This window comes from Oryctolagus cuniculus, chromosome 5 (assembly GCF_051225735.1).
Source record: "Oryctolagus cuniculus isolate XC-2025 breed Fujian yellow rabbit chromosome 5, ASM5122573v1, whole genome shotgun sequence".
Taxonomy (NCBI): Eukaryota; Metazoa; Chordata; class Mammalia; order Lagomorpha; family Leporidae; genus Oryctolagus; species Oryctolagus cuniculus.
In genome coordinates this window covers 147,355,504-147,372,306 of record NC_142871.1, presented here as the reverse complement: position 1 = coordinate 147,372,306, position 16,803 = coordinate 147,355,504, and the positions used below count along the sequence as shown (strand labels likewise).

General features: G+C 43.9%; 1 protein-coding gene across 2 annotated transcripts in view; it reads left to right on the top strand.

The window, feature by feature from the left end:
* Positions 1–16,489, top strand: part of MBOAT1 (membrane bound glycerophospholipid O-acyltransferase 1) — a 336,357-nt gene extending 319,868 nt beyond the window's left edge. For both annotated transcript variants that reach the window (XR_016234204.1, XR_016234205.1), the window contains 3 exons: positions 2,517–2,628; positions 7,517–7,609; positions 16,052–16,489. The gene's annotated coding sequence lies outside the window, so the exon portion shown is untranslated. The remainder of the gene's footprint in view (positions 1–2,516; positions 2,629–7,516; positions 7,610–16,051) is intronic.
* The last annotated feature ends 314 nt before the right edge of the window (positions 16,490–16,803 follow it).

Below are 16,803 nucleotides of genomic sequence, written 5' to 3'. Positions count from 1 at the left end.
CTCTCACTGAGACTGTTCAAAGCCTCAGCCACACTGTAAGTCCTCTCACACACCTTCAGTTTTTTTTTTTTTCTCACAGAAGCTTTACACAGTCATAAGTTCCCAGCCCCCAGTTAGCTCTCCCCACTGGAGTCAGGATTCTCCACTCATTTGGTTGCTGGGCAGACACGAGCTGGCACAGCTGTTATGTATGTCCAAAATGGCAACTGCTCTATCAGCTTGTTACAGGACACCATTGTAAAGTGATCAGGGAGAGAGAAGTGTGTTCATCCCATCTTTTTTTTTTTTTTTTTCTCCTCTAGTTTGGCCGGTGCACTTTCCCTAATGGGGCTCCAGGCTGTGTTCTCTCTAGGGTCTTCCTGCAGCTTTTTTGCCAGTGGATTGGGCTGCTGGCAGTCTGGTCTCACCTTGCTTTCCAGTGCTGCTGTGTAGGCTCTCAGCTACTGGAGTCCCGAGCATGGGCGCTCATACCCTCCACACAGGTCCACTGTATCCCTCTAAGTTTGATAGAGTTTCTTCTGCTGTTTTCTCCCTAACTCATCCCAGCTACTGGAGTCCCAAGCATGGGCGCTCCCACCCTCCACATAGGTCCACTGTATCCCTCTAAGTTTGATAGAGTTTCTTCTGCTGTTTTCTCCCTAACTCCCCTGCACCACAGTGCAGCGGGTTAACACCCTGGCCTGAAGTGCCAGCATCCCATATGGGCACTGGTTTGAGACCCGGTTGTTCCACTTCCTATCCAGCTCTCTGCTATGGCCTGGGAAGGCAGTGGAGAATGGCCCAAGTCTTTGGGCGCCTGCACCCACATGGGAGACCCGGAAGAAGCTCTTGGCTCCTGGCTTTGGATTGGCACAGCTCCACTTTTTAAAAACTATCTTCTCTTGGGATAGAACAGTAAGCTCCCTCTCTGCTATGCCATCTTGGAACCTCCCTATTTTAGCATTTAAAAGTAAGAAGAGAGCCAGGTGTTTGGCCAACTATTAAAAATAAACAAGAAGTTTGTATTAAAATGTCTGTATCCCACATCAGAGTACCAGGATTTGAATGGTGCTTGGGCTCCCAATTCTATGTTTCTGCTAATACATACCCTGGGAAACAGCCAGTGATGGCCCAATTAGTTTTGTCACTGCCATACATGTGGGAGATCTAGATTGAGTTCCTGGATCCCAACTTTCAGCAGATACAGCCCAGCTATTTTAGGCATTTAACAGAGAGGAATTCTCCATGTGTCATTTTCTCTGCCTCTCACTGTCTCTATCTCCACCTTTCTCTCTCTCTCTGCCTCTCAAAACAAAAATAAAGTTAGAATGTAGGAAATTCTGACAATAAGCTACTTTATGGATAAACTTTGAGGGTATTATGGTAATTTAAATAACCCAGTCACAAGAGGACAATGACTGTATGATTCCACTTGAATGAGGTTCCTAGAGTAGTCAAGTTCACATGGAGAAAAAAACAGAAGGGCGGTTGTCAGGACCGTGGGGAAAAGGGGAATGGGAGTCATTTTTCAAAGCTGTGGAGTTTCAGTTTTGCAAGATGAGAGATGTTTTGTAGATGGTCGTTTCTGTTGGTTGCACATCAGTGTGAGTCTACTTAATGTCACTGAATTATACCCTTAAAAGTGGTTATGATGGTAAATTTTGTGGTTATGTGTGTTACTAATATTGAAAAAAAAAAGGTCATGCCTTGAGAAGCAACCCATTTCCTGCTTTTAATCCGGAGCTTTTCCACAACCTATCTCAGGCTGATTCTTTCCTACTTGGTCCTTCTTGACCCTTTAAATGTTGTTCTAAAAGAGTTTTCCTGCTTTCCTGAAGCCTCAAGATCATTCCTCAAGGAAAAATGGAGTTCTGACAGGGATACCCTGTGAGTTAAGGTGCTTGTCCCCTGGAAGCATGTACCTTCTGGCTGCACACAAACTTTGATAGGGGGTGCAGTTTCCAGAACTTCTTCCTTCAGTTTCCTGGTGCTTTAATGCTCCTTGGTCCCAAATTCCATGGTTCCTGCTCTGGGCTGTGGACCATGATGGGTTACTGAGCAACTAAGGGCAGAGGAGGTGCCAGTCATGGGAATGCAGCTTAAATTAAACGGGTCTGGGTTTTGAAAATTGTAGTCTCTAATGCATTACAAGGGGTGCCAAGGCAGTTTTGTGCACCTTTTGGTAGGAATCAGGGTTATCAGGATTTCTCTTCCGTGGTGCTCTGCTGCAAAGTGGGCATAGGCTGCTCACATCCCCCAGCAGGCATCAGTTCATGCATAGACATCTCTATGGTCAAGTAACCGTAGAGTGGCTCCTCTTCTAGTTTGGCGGGAGCACGCATGTGCAGTAGCTGTGACATGGGAAAAATGGCGGAGGAAGAGCAAAGAAAAAATTCTATTGTTTCCTGGAAAATCTCCTGAAAAAGCAGGGAGATTTAGCAAACCCTCAAACCCACAAAGGGAAAGCGAGAGCTTTTGGCAAAGAAGAAGCGAAAAGGAGAAGAGTTCTGGTTTAATGGCTATAATCATTCGTACAGGTGTCCTGCCGGCCACTACGTGATGAGGTGCGACTCGGATGCATGGAAGTGAAACCTCAGGCCTTGGAAGAGCCTGGCAGACTTTGATTTATATATCCAAAGGATTAACGGGGTGAGTTCACTTGAGGAGAGGGCCATTACAAGACTTCACCAGGAGCAAATGTTCAGTGACTTTTGTCAAAGTCACCCCACCCCCACAAAATCTGAAAATATTGCATGTGGTGGAAGATTAAGTAACCTAGAAATTTCCAAATCCGAAGTCTGCCTGGGAACTGTATCTTGAAACATGGTGAGTTGAAACAAGCTTAGGTAACTATTAAGACGAGACCTCCGACAAGCAACACAATTATTGAGTACCTGGGGGAAATTTGTTGTAATTTGTGTGAAGACCTCACTCATGGGGTTGCCTTCTGGGAAAGCATATTGAGGGGATCTCAGGGTTCCTGTGCCCTTTCCAACTGATGGCCACTCGTATTTGCAAGAATCCCGTGGCCTTCCTCAAGGAGATGGTCTCACCTGGCGATCACAGTGAATGAATCAGTCAGCTCATCTACCAGCTAAACTAGACCCAGGACGCATGAAAGCACAGTGGAAGTGTGTGTTTTGTGGGGTTACTACAGTTGCTGGGTGATGGTGATCTCAGTTCTTATTCCATTTTAAAGAAGAATTTCCATGCAGCAAAAACACAGTGAGAAAAGTGAGATTTATTGAAAGTGAGAAATCTCCTGCCATAGCAGGAGTCTACAAGGAGGAGTTGACAAACAAGCTTGCCAGTACTGGTTTTCTTATACACAAAGTGGCTTTCTATTACTGGCCTCCCTCTAAAAAATCAGACCTAGATTTAACCAATCAGGGCAGGAACAGAATAATGACTAATTAGAAGGCAAGGATTACAATCTTTTCAGCCTTGATACAACTAAGTAGAATTAACTGACCTAACTGCCTTCCAACAGACCTAACTAAATTCCTCACATGCTTTCCCTCAGAAGAATGGGCCCTAACTGCCATTAGGGATATGGGACAATGACTGCTCTGGCTACTTCATGCTGAAAAGGGCATTGTTGATGGACAGCAGCAGAGTATTCCCCTGAGGGTTGATCTAAAGGTTACTGGTAGAATACAGATTCCCTTGGGGGCTGCATCTGGAGTACCCCCTGGAGTTTGATGGATTCTAGTTGTGTATTCCTAGAGGTCACAAAGCCTGTAGGTGAGGTCTTCTTAACTGTTTGAGTTGCTCTGTAGCTTAATGTGTGTAGTTGTCCTTGCCTGTGTCAGACTTGGGATTGACTTCCAGAGTCTGGTCTGCTGGGGCTTCATAGGTTCAGATTTTTACTTTGGTATGGTAGATCTAGGTTGTGACTTGAGATCTTCCCTGGAGTGGGAGAGTATGGGCAGATGACAGGGAAAGGGCCTTCCAAGATTCAGAAAGAGATGGAGTGGGAAGAGTTTTCATTAGGATTGTGTCCAGAATGTGTGATAAAAAAGGAGTAAGTAAATGTTAGATCATTCCAGACACGGCGTAAAGGTTGGGTGAAATATCCAGGCTGGGAGTTCTTGAGACACCTTTTATGGTCACAGTATGTGAGGAGAGGGGATCAAAGCTGGAGTGGAGGACAGAAAAAAGTTGCTTCAGTATCGAGGAGGAAATTTATGTTTTTGTTCTACTATAATAACCACCTGGAGATCCTGGGTGCTACTCTGATACATCACTGGAGCCTGTAAAGGGACCCCAGACCCCTTTTACCCCATGTGAGAGGCCCATTGGAAATACTGGATACTGGGATTCTCAGCCTTTGGGGTCACACTTTCAGTGGCTCCTCCACAAATGAGACGTGGCTCTAAGGGGGTCTATTCTGACAGTCTCTAAGTGTCTGCTGCTTTTGCAGTGAAAGCACTGGGAATGCAGCTTGCAGCTGCTACCAGGAGTATAACGTTCTTCCTATTCTTTCGTTCCTGCTGTTTGGCCCTCTCTTCATCCCTATTATAAGGTGGTGGTGGCCACCTTTAAGAGATTATCTAGTGTGCTTTCAGGTCCCACTGCATATTTTTGGAGTTTTCTCCTGATACCGGGCAGGCTGGGTCAGAAGTCTCTCCTTCAAAATTGTTTGTTCTATAGAATCAGACTTTAAGGGGGAAATGTTTCTTTAAATCTTCTCAGTCATTCCATAAAAGCAGAGGGATTTTCTTGTGGCCCTTGATTGATCTGGGGATAATTTAGAGTAATTAAGGGGTTTGGGTATAATTCTCTTTAGTTCCTCTATAACACAGACAATAAGATGCCTTCTCCAATCATCTGCTGGATTGTTAGGGTCTCAGTTAGGCTTGTGCTGGGGAACTGCCTCTTTGCCACCTTTTGTTCATAGATTGCAATTCTTTGTTATGACCTTGGGATACATACAGTGCATCCAAGTTCTGCTGCTGCCTGTATAGCTGCAAGCTTTTGTGACCTTGTTAGAGTTTGGTTGAGGGGAAACATTACGTCCTTCCAAAACTTAACTCATACACCTGTGTTAAGTTCTGGACAGCCTCTATGTAATGATCTGGGTAATCTGGGAAGCTACCCAAATCTCCCTTAATCTGCCTAATATCTTGCAGAGAAAAAGGAACTTGGACTCAAGGAGGTTCCCACCCTTCAGGCATTTGTTGAAGAGGTAGTAAATTGGCATGAGGTTCTGAGAGAGCTGAAGATTTGGGGTATGGAGAACAAGTAGGGTGAGCGGGTAGATTACAGGGGTGTCTTTGTGGTCTTAGAGGAGACAAAGTCACCAGAATAGCTGAGTCAACCTGACAAGCTTTATTGAGTTATGGATTTTTTCATAGCACAAAGGAAGCGTGGACTAAGGGACCTCAACCCATTTTCCTGCTTTATGACAAGAGGGAATTAGTAAGAAAATAGTATTGTAGTTAATACTTCCCTCTGAAGGCCAGCTTTCTTCATCTTCTAGTTTGTAATCAGGCCAGGCAATGGTGCAGAAAAAGATTAGGCATTTTTCTTTAAACTCTGGGAGGTCAAAGGGGCCCCAGTGGCTGCGTATACATCACTAGGGAGTATCTGTTGTATCTCTCCCTGATTTGCCAGATAAGCACAGACTGTGAGTGACCAGTTACCATTACCAGCGGTTGTGCAGGAACTGGACTCCTGCCTGCACAGTATGTACTGTCTGTGACCTGGGATTTGTTTGGCCAGCACACACTGGGAATGATCAGTTTGCATTACCAGTGGTCATACTGTAACTGGGCTTCTGCCTTGGGCAAATATATATCTTTTTGCTGCTTTGCACCCATACATGAGGAGAAGCAGCTATTATACACCTCTTTACCCTGAGTCATATCTTACAGGTATGTATTTAAAATAATCCTTCATAACAATAGGCTTAACACAGATATTTTGAGCTAGAGTTTGGAAAGAGAACACGAGTCCTGGCCACCGCTCAGGTTGCTGACTAAACAGGTGAGGGGACAAAGGAATATGGTTAGGGAACAAAAATTTTTCTCAATGTGCTACTTCTGAGATATCAGCTGTATAGAAAGGACCTGATGGAGGTGGGCCCAAAAGGCAAAGACCTGAGAAGGAAGGAGGAGGACATGAGAGAACATGACAGCATAAGGGGTCTGTACCTAAAAGGTGACTAGATGGACAAGACCACCTGTATCTACAAAAGGGATACCTAAATTCTGACCCAAACTAACCAGATGTTATGGAAATACAGATAATGGGACCAGAAATTCTTGTTTGTAAGAGATGAGGAGGGACATAGTGTCCAGAGTATAGTGAGACATCAGAAAAAGAGATGGAGATCTTGCCAGAGTCTGGTATAATAAGGAGTGTTAGGGCACTGGGGCCCAGAGCCTATGGCCTCACTCTAGGCTGTACCCAGTCTCACTGAAAGATTGACCTCTGTGGAAAGAAGAACAGAGTTCGTTTCTCAGCCCAACACCCTAATGGGCTGTCAGACCCTGGTGTCTGGTCAAGCAGCCTTTGCAAATGTCAGAGTGTTTTCCTGGCCTGAACTTCACAGTTTACTCCAAGACTTTCTCCCAGTCTTGTGATGGGCTAATCCCTGCAAAAGGAAATTGAGTCGGGCAGGACCAACATTACCAGAACCGAGATGAGAAGTAGAGAGGGTGGAGCTTCTATTGTTACAGCTTGTGAGGACTGCAAAAGAGCATGCCCTGCGCACTCTAACGAGGCATTGCAGCATGGAACCCATGGCCTTGCTCCAGGCCACACCAACCTCTGTAGTGCCGCCTCCCTCAAGAAATACACTTCCCAGCCCAACACCCTTATGGGCTGTTGGAGTCTGAAGTCCAGCCAAGAGACTTTCAGGAAATGCTGGGGTATCATCACTGGCCAGGATCTGTCTGACAGCTCAAGGCCTTCTCCTAGTCTCTTGTGATTCAGTGCAAGAGAGTGGGGGATTAGAGTAGACTCTCTGCTGTGGCAGATTGATCCAGCAGTCGTCATCAAGCCGGATCCCCTTGTCTTCAGCAGCCATACTAACTGCTTTTAATTGGCTGACAGGGACCTGGCGTTCTTAAGGATCAGAGAGTTGCCATAAGAAGGAGTAAGATTCTCTGAAAAACAGACAGAAACAGTCCACTTTCTCACCCATCTGGAGAGGTGAGCTGATGCTGATGAGTCAGATTTGAATCGAATCTACGTCATGCCGCCACTAGTTGCAGGACAATGAAGGCAATCTCAGTTCTTATCTCACATTGAAGAAGAATTTCCATGCAGAAAAAGACATGAGCAAAGCAAGATTTTATTGAAAGCGAGAAACCTCTTGACACAGCAGGCAAGAAAGGGGGGCTCCAAGAGAGGAGTTGCCAAAGAAGCCTGCCTTTGTACACTCAGTGGCTCTCTCTGATTGGTCTCCCTCTGAAAACCATACCTAGATTTAACCAATCAGGGGAGGAGCAGAGTAACAGCTAATCAGAAGGCAGGGATTACAATCCTAACTCTGCTAAAACTAAGTGTGGTTAACTGACCTGTCTTCCAGCTGGCCTAACTGCCCACTAGCCCATCTAACTGCTTACACTATCATGGATCTTCAGAAAAGATTGTTTCCCGCCACATCCTGAGAAGCTGAGAGGTAAGGATAAAGGAAAAGATCATCAGTTACGACCATGACAGGCACGTCATCCCAGCTCCGTTCTAAGGAAAAGTTTCATTGTTCTCCACCTTGGCTGCTGCCTCCTCTAGACAGCACATGGCATGGAGGAAGGAGTCCTTTTTTTGTCACAGCTTCTATTCTGTGGCTTAATGTTGGTGAATGACTAACCCAGTCATGTGTACAAGACTTCCCAAGACTGTTGCAGCCATGAACCAAGCCCATGGGCATACCTGAACCTGGGCGCCACTTGGGTCTTGTTATGAAAAGACTTGAAATGCAAATAGGAAGAGGAACAACAGGAGGATAAAAGGGTCAGGAACTCATATTCTAAACATGGATGCTGCAAGGAAAATGTGGTATGAGGTTTTGGATATTTTTTTAAACTGGTTAACCAACATTCATAAATCGAGAGATTTCAGAGAATAAGTGGTCTTCTGGTTTCTCTTAATAGATTAGATTAGCTTTGGGTCTCTGTAGAGGGCAACATTCCTCTGAAATTGGCCACTGAAACCACGTTAGATGGGGCACTCTCCCTAATTTCCTGAAGACCCACCTTTGCCTTAGTGCTGGCTCTGGAGGCACTTAGTTTTGCAAGCTGGATTCTAAAAAATTTTTTGGTGTCTCCTGTAAGCACAAACTGAAACTGTTATAGTATTTTAGGGCCAAAGCATATGTACCAGGTTTCCTTTATATTTTTGGACACCTTGCCCCCTAAATCTTCATAGTAGGATCATTTAGGAGCTCTCTGTATTGGTACTGAGTGCTCATGGCTCATCACAGCTGACAGGCAATGCTGAGAGTGGGAAAGGATGCAATTGACCTGGCTTCTGTGTTTACCTATTATGGATTATTCCAGAACCTTGGGTCATCTTATTGATCATACACATCTGAATCTCAGGGAGAACCTCTTGGAAAATCTCAATCTATTCTAGGACCCAGAAAAACAACCAACAAATATTGCCTATTGGCTTCAAGTGAAGCCAACTGGGGCTTCCTAATGGTTCTCTGCTATTTTGTTGTAGCTAATTCTGCTATGGAAACTGATGGCGTTGTGGCCTCAGCTCTGTAGAAGTGCCAGTGTCCTGCAGAAATTCTATGGCTTAAAAATAATTAGGTTCATCTCACCTAAGTATCTTGGAGGGCCAACTAAGTTTAGAAAATTCTCATTAGTTATTACTGCATCTCTCTCTCTCTCATTCCAAGTCCATCAAGGTGTCCATTGCTCCCGGCTATTACCTAATTATTGCTAAACGACTTTGCTAGTACTTTTCATTAGAATAAATGAAAAATAAATTTGTTGCCTCACTAGTTCATCTCTACTTCTTTGCTTTCATTCTGAATTTTCAAAGCATTTTGCAAGGATTCTGGTAGCTCAGACAATCTCATTTATGATGGTGGTGGTGGTGGTAGGATGGGTCAAGAAATAATGTTGACTACATTAATCTCTGAACAAATTTTTTACACAGTTCAGAACACTTTACCCCCATTAGAGACAGCTGGCAGTGTATAAGAGAGTACAGAGGTTAAAGTAAGAAGGAAGAACAATCTTAATAGGCAACAATTGGATTGTGTTTAATATGTACCAGGAACTATTAATTCTTTTGACATTTCTAGAAGTCAGGCCATACAGTTCACAGATGGGAACCAGAGGCACAGAAGGCATATGGGATATTCTTAGGCTTATGAAGCAGGTAAGTAGTGCAGCTGGGATTAGATCAGAGGCAGTCCCACTTCTGAGTCTGCTCTGTTAAGGAAAAATATAATTTCTCCTCCTTACAGAGCAGAACAGTTCTGCAGGGTGGAGCTAGGCTGTCCCACATCATTCTCACTTTCATAAAAATTAACTACACAAAAGTGCTAACAAGCGCAGAGCAATAAGATCACAGTCATAGCATTGTGGAGACTCCTGAAAAATATGCTATGTATTTTAGCTTATTTTGAGCTTTTCCCTCTTCTTATTGGTGACAATATATGTAAGAATACCTTTAAACTTTGGATTTGGATTGAAGACTAAGAGAGGCCCAGAGAATTAGCAGGAAGACTAACATAGGGATGAATAATGGGCACAGGAAGTAGAATCAGTGCACATTTGAGTGCAGATTGAGCAATGTTGAGTCTTAAGGTGAATCTGAGCAATGCACTGTGAGTTTCTCAATAGGGAGGTATCCTTTGCAAAAAATGGTTTTAATAAGCACTTATAAATTCTTTTGTAAAAATATAACAAATACCATGTTAAATGTAATACTGAATTTTTAAGAAGGTAGGAGCAATACTAATGATCAAAAACTGAAGAAAAAATAATAAAGGGCAAGCATTTGGTCTAGAAGTTAAGCCGCCAGATAAGATGTCCACATTCTGTATCAGAGTACCTGGTTCAAGTCCCAGCTCCTCTGCTTCTGATCTAGTTTCCTGCTAATGTGTACCCTGGAAGGCAGAGGTGATAGCTGAAATGGGTCCCATCCACTATTGGAAAATTTGGAATGAGTTCTCAGCTCTTGCTTTGGTTCAGCCCAGTCCTGGCCATTGCTGGCATTTGGGGTTAGACCAAGGGATGAGTGCTCTCAGTCTGTGTCTCTCTCTCTGTCTTTGTCTCTCTATCTCTAAAAAAAAATCAGAGTGATAAACTATAATTGAAGCCAAAGTTACTGAAAAGATACTTATAAATCTCATTAATGAGGGTCTAGCTCAGTGGGGAGACCAGGCATTGGGCCCTTGTGAACTCAGTAATTAGAACTGATTTCTCCACCTAAACTGTCTTACATATATGCATCTCTGCCTGTCCTCAAAAAGAAACAAGTCTTATGCAGCCATGTCTGAGAACTCATAACAATGGGTCAGTTGTCATGTAGGAACTGTTTTTTTTTTTAATTTCTGCCACTCACAAGGTCCATAAATTCCTATCTAGGAAATTAAAGTTGTCTTAGGGCATTGGACAGAAGAAAAAAAAAAAAGGAAATTTGCTGGAGAGATGTAACTCTTAACTCAGGCCTCACAGGATTTCTACTTTAAAGCCATTCTGATGACAATGACTTTGTGTCTTAGTCTGTTTTCTGTTACTATAAGAGACCAGAGATTGGACAATTTATAAAAACAGACTTCTTACAATTATGGAGGCTATGAAGTCTAAGAGTTTGGCACTTGGTCACGGTCTTGCTGTTGCATCTCTTTTTTTTTTTTTTTTTTTTTTTTTTTTGACAAGCAGAGTTAGACAGTGAGAGAGAGAGAGACATAGAGAAAGGTCTTCCTTCCATTGGTTCACCCCCCCAGATGGCCACTACGGCCTGTGCACTGCACATCTGTGATCTGAAGCCAGGAGCCAGATGCTTCCTCCTGGTCTCCCATGGGGGTGCAGGGCCCAAGCACTTGGGCCATCCTCCACTGCCTTCCTGGACCACAGCAGAGAGCTGGACTGGAAGAGGAGCAACCGGGACAGAATCGGGCACCCCAACTGGGATTAGAACCCAGGGTGCCAGCACCACAGGCGGAGGATAAGTCTAGTGAGCCATGGCGTCAGCCACTGTTGCTTCTTAACACAGTCAAGGCGCCATACAGTGAGGAAGCTTGTGCGTGACACAGAGAAAAATGACAGAAAGCTCATCCTTCTATCAAGAGATTATTCCAGTAATAACAAATCCAGTCCTTCAGTAGTAACCTTAACCTTACTCTGTTTAAGAGGGCAGTATGCTCAGATTAATCACCGCTTAAAGACCCCACTTTTTTTTTTTTTCACAGACAGAGTGAGAGAGAGAGAGACAGGGAGAAAGGTCTTCCTTTACTGTTAGTTCACCCTCCAATGGCCACTGCGGCTGGCGCACTGCGGCCAGTGCACCACGCTGATCCGAAGCCAGGAGCCAGGTGCTTCTCCTGGTCTCCCATGCGGGTGCAGGGCCCAAGCACTTGGGCCATCCTCCACTGCACTCCCGGGCCACAGCAGAGAGCTGGCCTGGAAGAGGGGCAACCGGGACAGAATCCAGCGCAACTAGAACCCGATGTGCCGGCACCGCAGGCAGAGGATTAGCCTAGTGAGCCGTAGCACCAACCGAAGACCCCATTTCTTAATACGATTACAATGACCAAGCAAATTTCAATATAAGTTTTTGGAGGGGAGGGTTGAAAGCATCTAAGTTTCTAATAGGAAATTACAGAATATTAGAGAGAGCAAGCCACCATGAGTGAGAGCAGCATTGTAATTAACAGAGACAAGACTCTGAAGGAACTAGTGTTGAATTACAATATTTAAGGAATTAAAAGTCAGAACAGAGTAACATGGAAGCTCCAGCTTCCCACTGATGCAGCTTCTGGGAAGCAGCAGAGATGATGCTTCAAGGAACTGGAGACCTGGGTTTTGCTCCTGACTCCTGGCTTTGGCCCCAGCCCAACCCCAGCAGTTGTGGACATTTGGGAAGTGAACCAGGGATGTGAGATCTGTTTGTCCATCTGTCTCTGTCTCTCTACCTTTCAAATGAATTCAAAATTTTTTAAATAAAAAAGAATACCTCCAATCTGATTCCATTTAAATAAAGTATATGCACATGTCCAGAAACATTACAAGGAGTGAAAGAATAGAGATACAGAGACATGAGAAACACCATGTTGCTTCTTAGAGGGATGAAAGAAGTTGATATTTGGGTGGGATATTTAGTGCATTCACAAACATATGTATAATGTTTTGTCTCTTAAACTGAGTTGCAGGTACATGGAGTTAATTATATTACTATTATACATTTTGCATATCTGAACCCATTAAAAATGAAGGGTGAAGGGATTGAATAGGCAAAATTTTGAAATGTTTGATCAAAGGAAGAATGGGAATGTGATAGAACCTGGAGGTAACTGAAGACTCAACAGAGACAGATGTGTTATTTCTCTGTGTTAATGGTGAGAAGGCACCAGGACCTCTGCTGCATCCAGTGTCCATATCATGACAGCACCAGTCTTCCAACCTGGAGCATGTTTTTGTGCTAATGGAATGATTGAAGATGCAGAAGAGAGACTTGGTAACAGAAAGAGTTGTAGAGGAAGAATACATAGGGACCCTTTGTGTTGGAACTAACTGGGGAGAAAGCAGTGGGTGTAGACAGAGGCAATCACATTGATTTGGGAGATGGAAAGATGAAAGAGTTCCTAAATGATGACTTCATTTCCTCAGTGAAGTAGAGACAGTGGGTCACAGCACAAACTCTGTGTAGAGAAAGTGACAAATAGTCAGTCCTTCCTGAAATCAAGCCCAGAAAGTCAATGCAAGTACTGGCAACACTGAGTGTGTGTTTGAAAGTGGTCATCTTCCATTTATCTGCCGCACAATGGGTATTACTCCAATACCACTCAGTCTCACCACCTAAGCACAGAGAAACCCATCAGTGGGCACCCATCTAAAAGAATGGTGAAAGTTGAAGGTACTTATTTAACTGGGCTGTAGACTGGTGCTGGGAAGAAATTAAAAGAAAAGTAGGAAATGGCTGATGAATATAGAGAATGCAAGAGGTGATTGAGAGATTGGTGACCTCATTGAATTCAAAGAATTTTCCTTGGATGGGAAGTGAGTGGGAAAAGTAGACCAGTGAGGGGAGTGTTGAATAATCTCAGGCTACATAGTGGCCCTGCTTGGCATGTTGCAATTAGAAGCATCAGTCCAACACGCAAAGAATCCTAACATTTTAAATTTTACATTGAAATGCCTTGAAATGGTTCAAAGAGAGAATTGTATTTCTTGTTATAGCAAAACACATCAAATCCTTTTTGCTTAACATTCTTCCTTAACAGCACCCTTCTCATCCCTGATCCTCTTCTATAACGCCATCCTAAAATTCCAGTGTTTTCTGCCCCTTCCCTCCCCCTTTATTTTCACCACCCAGCTCTCCTCTGTTGCGCAGGGAGTAGTTTCAGGCCTTTTATAACATGTATCTGTCAAACCTTAGCTCTGCCCCATATAGCTTTTCAGCTGTGCCCATTTTCTGGATTCGGTACAGCCAAAGCCTGGTAGCTCCATTTTGGCCATTTGAACATTGTGACTTAAATCCAAAAAAACTTGCATGTGGCTTGGTTTTTGATGATCAGGTCAGGGATGTCAGCAAGTATAGCAAAGAGGAAAAGGATGTTGTTCATGAGAAGGTCATGGTCTCGAGAGGCCCAGCTGTTGAACAGGGTGTTCATGTAAGAGCTTGCAGCTGTATCAAGTGATATCAGGAGCTAAGGTGAAGAAGGAAACAAGTCTTATGTCTTCCTTGAGTGACAGGAATGGTCAGGGAATTTCTGCATGATTCTTGTGATGAGGGAGACAGTTTCCCAAAATAGCAGAACTATTTTTATTCAAAAGAGGAAAAGTAATGGTCTCAATAAGTTGGAGAAAACTCTTTGCACCGGAGAAGGCAATAGGCGAAGCAGTGTTTCTAAGGGAGTATCAAGTTTTGATTAAGAAAAGAAGAGGAGGGGCTGGCGCTGTGGCGCAGCAGGTTAAAGCCCTGGCCTGAAGTGTTGGCATCCCATATAGGCACCGGTTCTAGTCCTGGCTGATCCTCTTCCGATCCAGCTCTCTGCTGTGGCCTGGGATAGCAGTAGAAGAAGGCCCAAGTCCTTGGGCCCCTGCACCCGCGTGGAAGACCTGGAAGAAACTCCTGGCTCCTGGCTTTGGATTGGTGCAGCTCCGGCTGTTGCAGCTGTCTGGCGAGTGAACCAGCAGATGGAAAACCTCTCTCTGTCTCTACCTCTCTCTGTAACTCTATCTTTTAAATGAGTAAAATAAATCTTTAAAAAAAATAAAGAAAAGAAGAGGAAGTGGTTCAGAGACATTGATGGGAAGGAATTTCCAGAAGGTGCAGCGGAGTAATGGTTAAAACATTCAGGGGCCGGCGCTGTGGCTCACTAGGTTAATCCGGCACCCCAGGTTCTAGTCCCAGTCAGGGCACCGGATTCTGTCCTGGTTGCTCTCCTTCCAGTCCAGCTCTCTGCTGTGGCCCGGGAGGGCAGTGGAGGATGGCCCAGGCCTTGGGCCCTGCACCTGCGTGGGAGACCAGGAGGAAGCACCTGGCTCCTGGCTTCGGATCAGCACAGCACGCCGGCCGCAACACGCTGGCCATAGCAGCCACTTGGGGGGTGAACCAACGGAAAAAGGAAGACCTTTCTCTCTGTCTCTCTCTCTCTCACACTGTCTAACTCTGCTTGTATAATAAAATAAAATAAATCATTAAAGAGAAATAGCAAATTTCAGACATGAAAACTTCAATTAAAAAAACATTCAAGGAGTAAGTTCAGTACAGTTCAGGAGTAACTGTTCACAAAGACTGGGGAGTCTCACTCCTTGGTGACAGATAGAGGGATGTGGAACATTGTGAGTTTAGTTCTATTGCTCTTTTGGAGGAAAGTGGGTTGCTTTCCCTGTTACTCCAGCTTTATGTCTTCATTTAGGGAAAATGAAAAGTTTCTGATGGGTGAGGCAGTGTGCCCCAATAGCAGCAGTAGAGGGGCATTTGGCTTCTCGTGGAGACTTATGCTTTTGAGAACTTATCCTAAGGAGTTAATCACTGCAACACACAACGTTTTTTTAACTTTTATTTAGTAAATGTAAGTTTCCAAAGTACAGTTTATGGATTACAATGGCTCCCCCCTGCCCATCACTTCCCTCCCACCCGCACCCCTCCCATCTCCTGCTCCCTCTCCCATTCCATTCACATCAAGATTCATTTTCAATTATCTTTATATACAGAAGATCAATTTAGTATATATTAAGTAAAGATTTCATCAGTTTGCAACACACAAATTTATGCATGAGACTATTTACCACCATTTTAGTTTTTTAATTTTTTAATTTGAGAGACACACAGAGAGACAGAAGGTGAGAGAGCTCCCATCTGCTGTTCCTGAAATGCCTGAATTTGGGCACTGGGCCAAGGCTTGACTCAAAAATAGGGAACTCAATCCAAGTCCCCTATATGGACAGCAGGAACTTAGCTAATATTGCTGTCTCCCAGGGTCTGCACTGGTGAAAAGCTGGAGCTGGAGTTAGGACTTGAACCCAGATACTCCAGTGTGGGATGTAGACTTCTTAACTGCTAGATTAAATGCTTGCTCCTGCCATCATCATATTTTGAATAAAACTATATTAAATCTATAACAATAAGGAGCTGGTTAAACTAAGTGTGGTAAATCTGTTATGGTATTCTGTGTAGGTGTAAAACATTATGAAATGCATGATTAATAATATGACATATTTTAAAATGAAAATGTATCATCTATGAGGGAAATTTAAAAATTCATTGATGTGAAATTAAAAAATAAGTTTATTTTGGTACAAAATAGTTGATTCAAGCATACCCTTTTTTTCAGAGTACACATTTTCCATGAACATTTGAAAACCCCTTTCCTATTATGTGAACAAAAGTGATTGCTTGCATTCTAACTCTTGACTTTTTTTTTTTTTGACAGGCAAAGTGGACAGTGAGAGAGAGAGAGACTGAGAGAAAGGACTTCCTTTTTGCCGTTGGTTCACCCTCCAATGACCGCCACGGCTGGCGCACCACGCTGATCCGATGGCAGGAGCCAGGTACTTCTCCTGGTCTCCCATGTGGGTGCAGGGCCCAAGCACTTGGGCCATCCTCCACTGCACTCCCTGGCCACAGCAGAGAGCTGGCCTGGAAGAGGGACAACCGGGACAGAATCCGGCGCCCTGACCGGGACTAGAACCCGGTGTGCCGGCGCCGTTAGGTGGAGGATTAGCCTATTGAGCCGCGGCGCCAGCCCTAACTCTTGAATTTAACATTGGACTCACAAGTATACATGATATTACTTTAAAAATGAAATGAGAGGACTGTGATTGGATGATACATTGTGATACAAGAATAATGATTAAATAATTGTGTCTACTTAAGGTACAGTTAAAAATCATTTACAAAAATATCACAGTGATATTAGCTTTTGCTAAATATAGTATGAGCCATGTTTTTTCTTGTTATGTCTGTGACCTTGTTGATTAGTCTCTAATGGTATATCTATTGCTATGTAGCAAATTACCACTCTCCTAAGTTTTATGGCTTTAAACAATAAGCATTTATTATATTATAGCTTCTGTGGGTGAAGACTTTGGGGTGGTTCAGCTGGGTGAGTCTTGCTCAAGAGATTGCAGTCAGAATGTTGGCAGGGGCAGCAGTCATCTGAAGTCTTGACTGGAGCTGAGACTC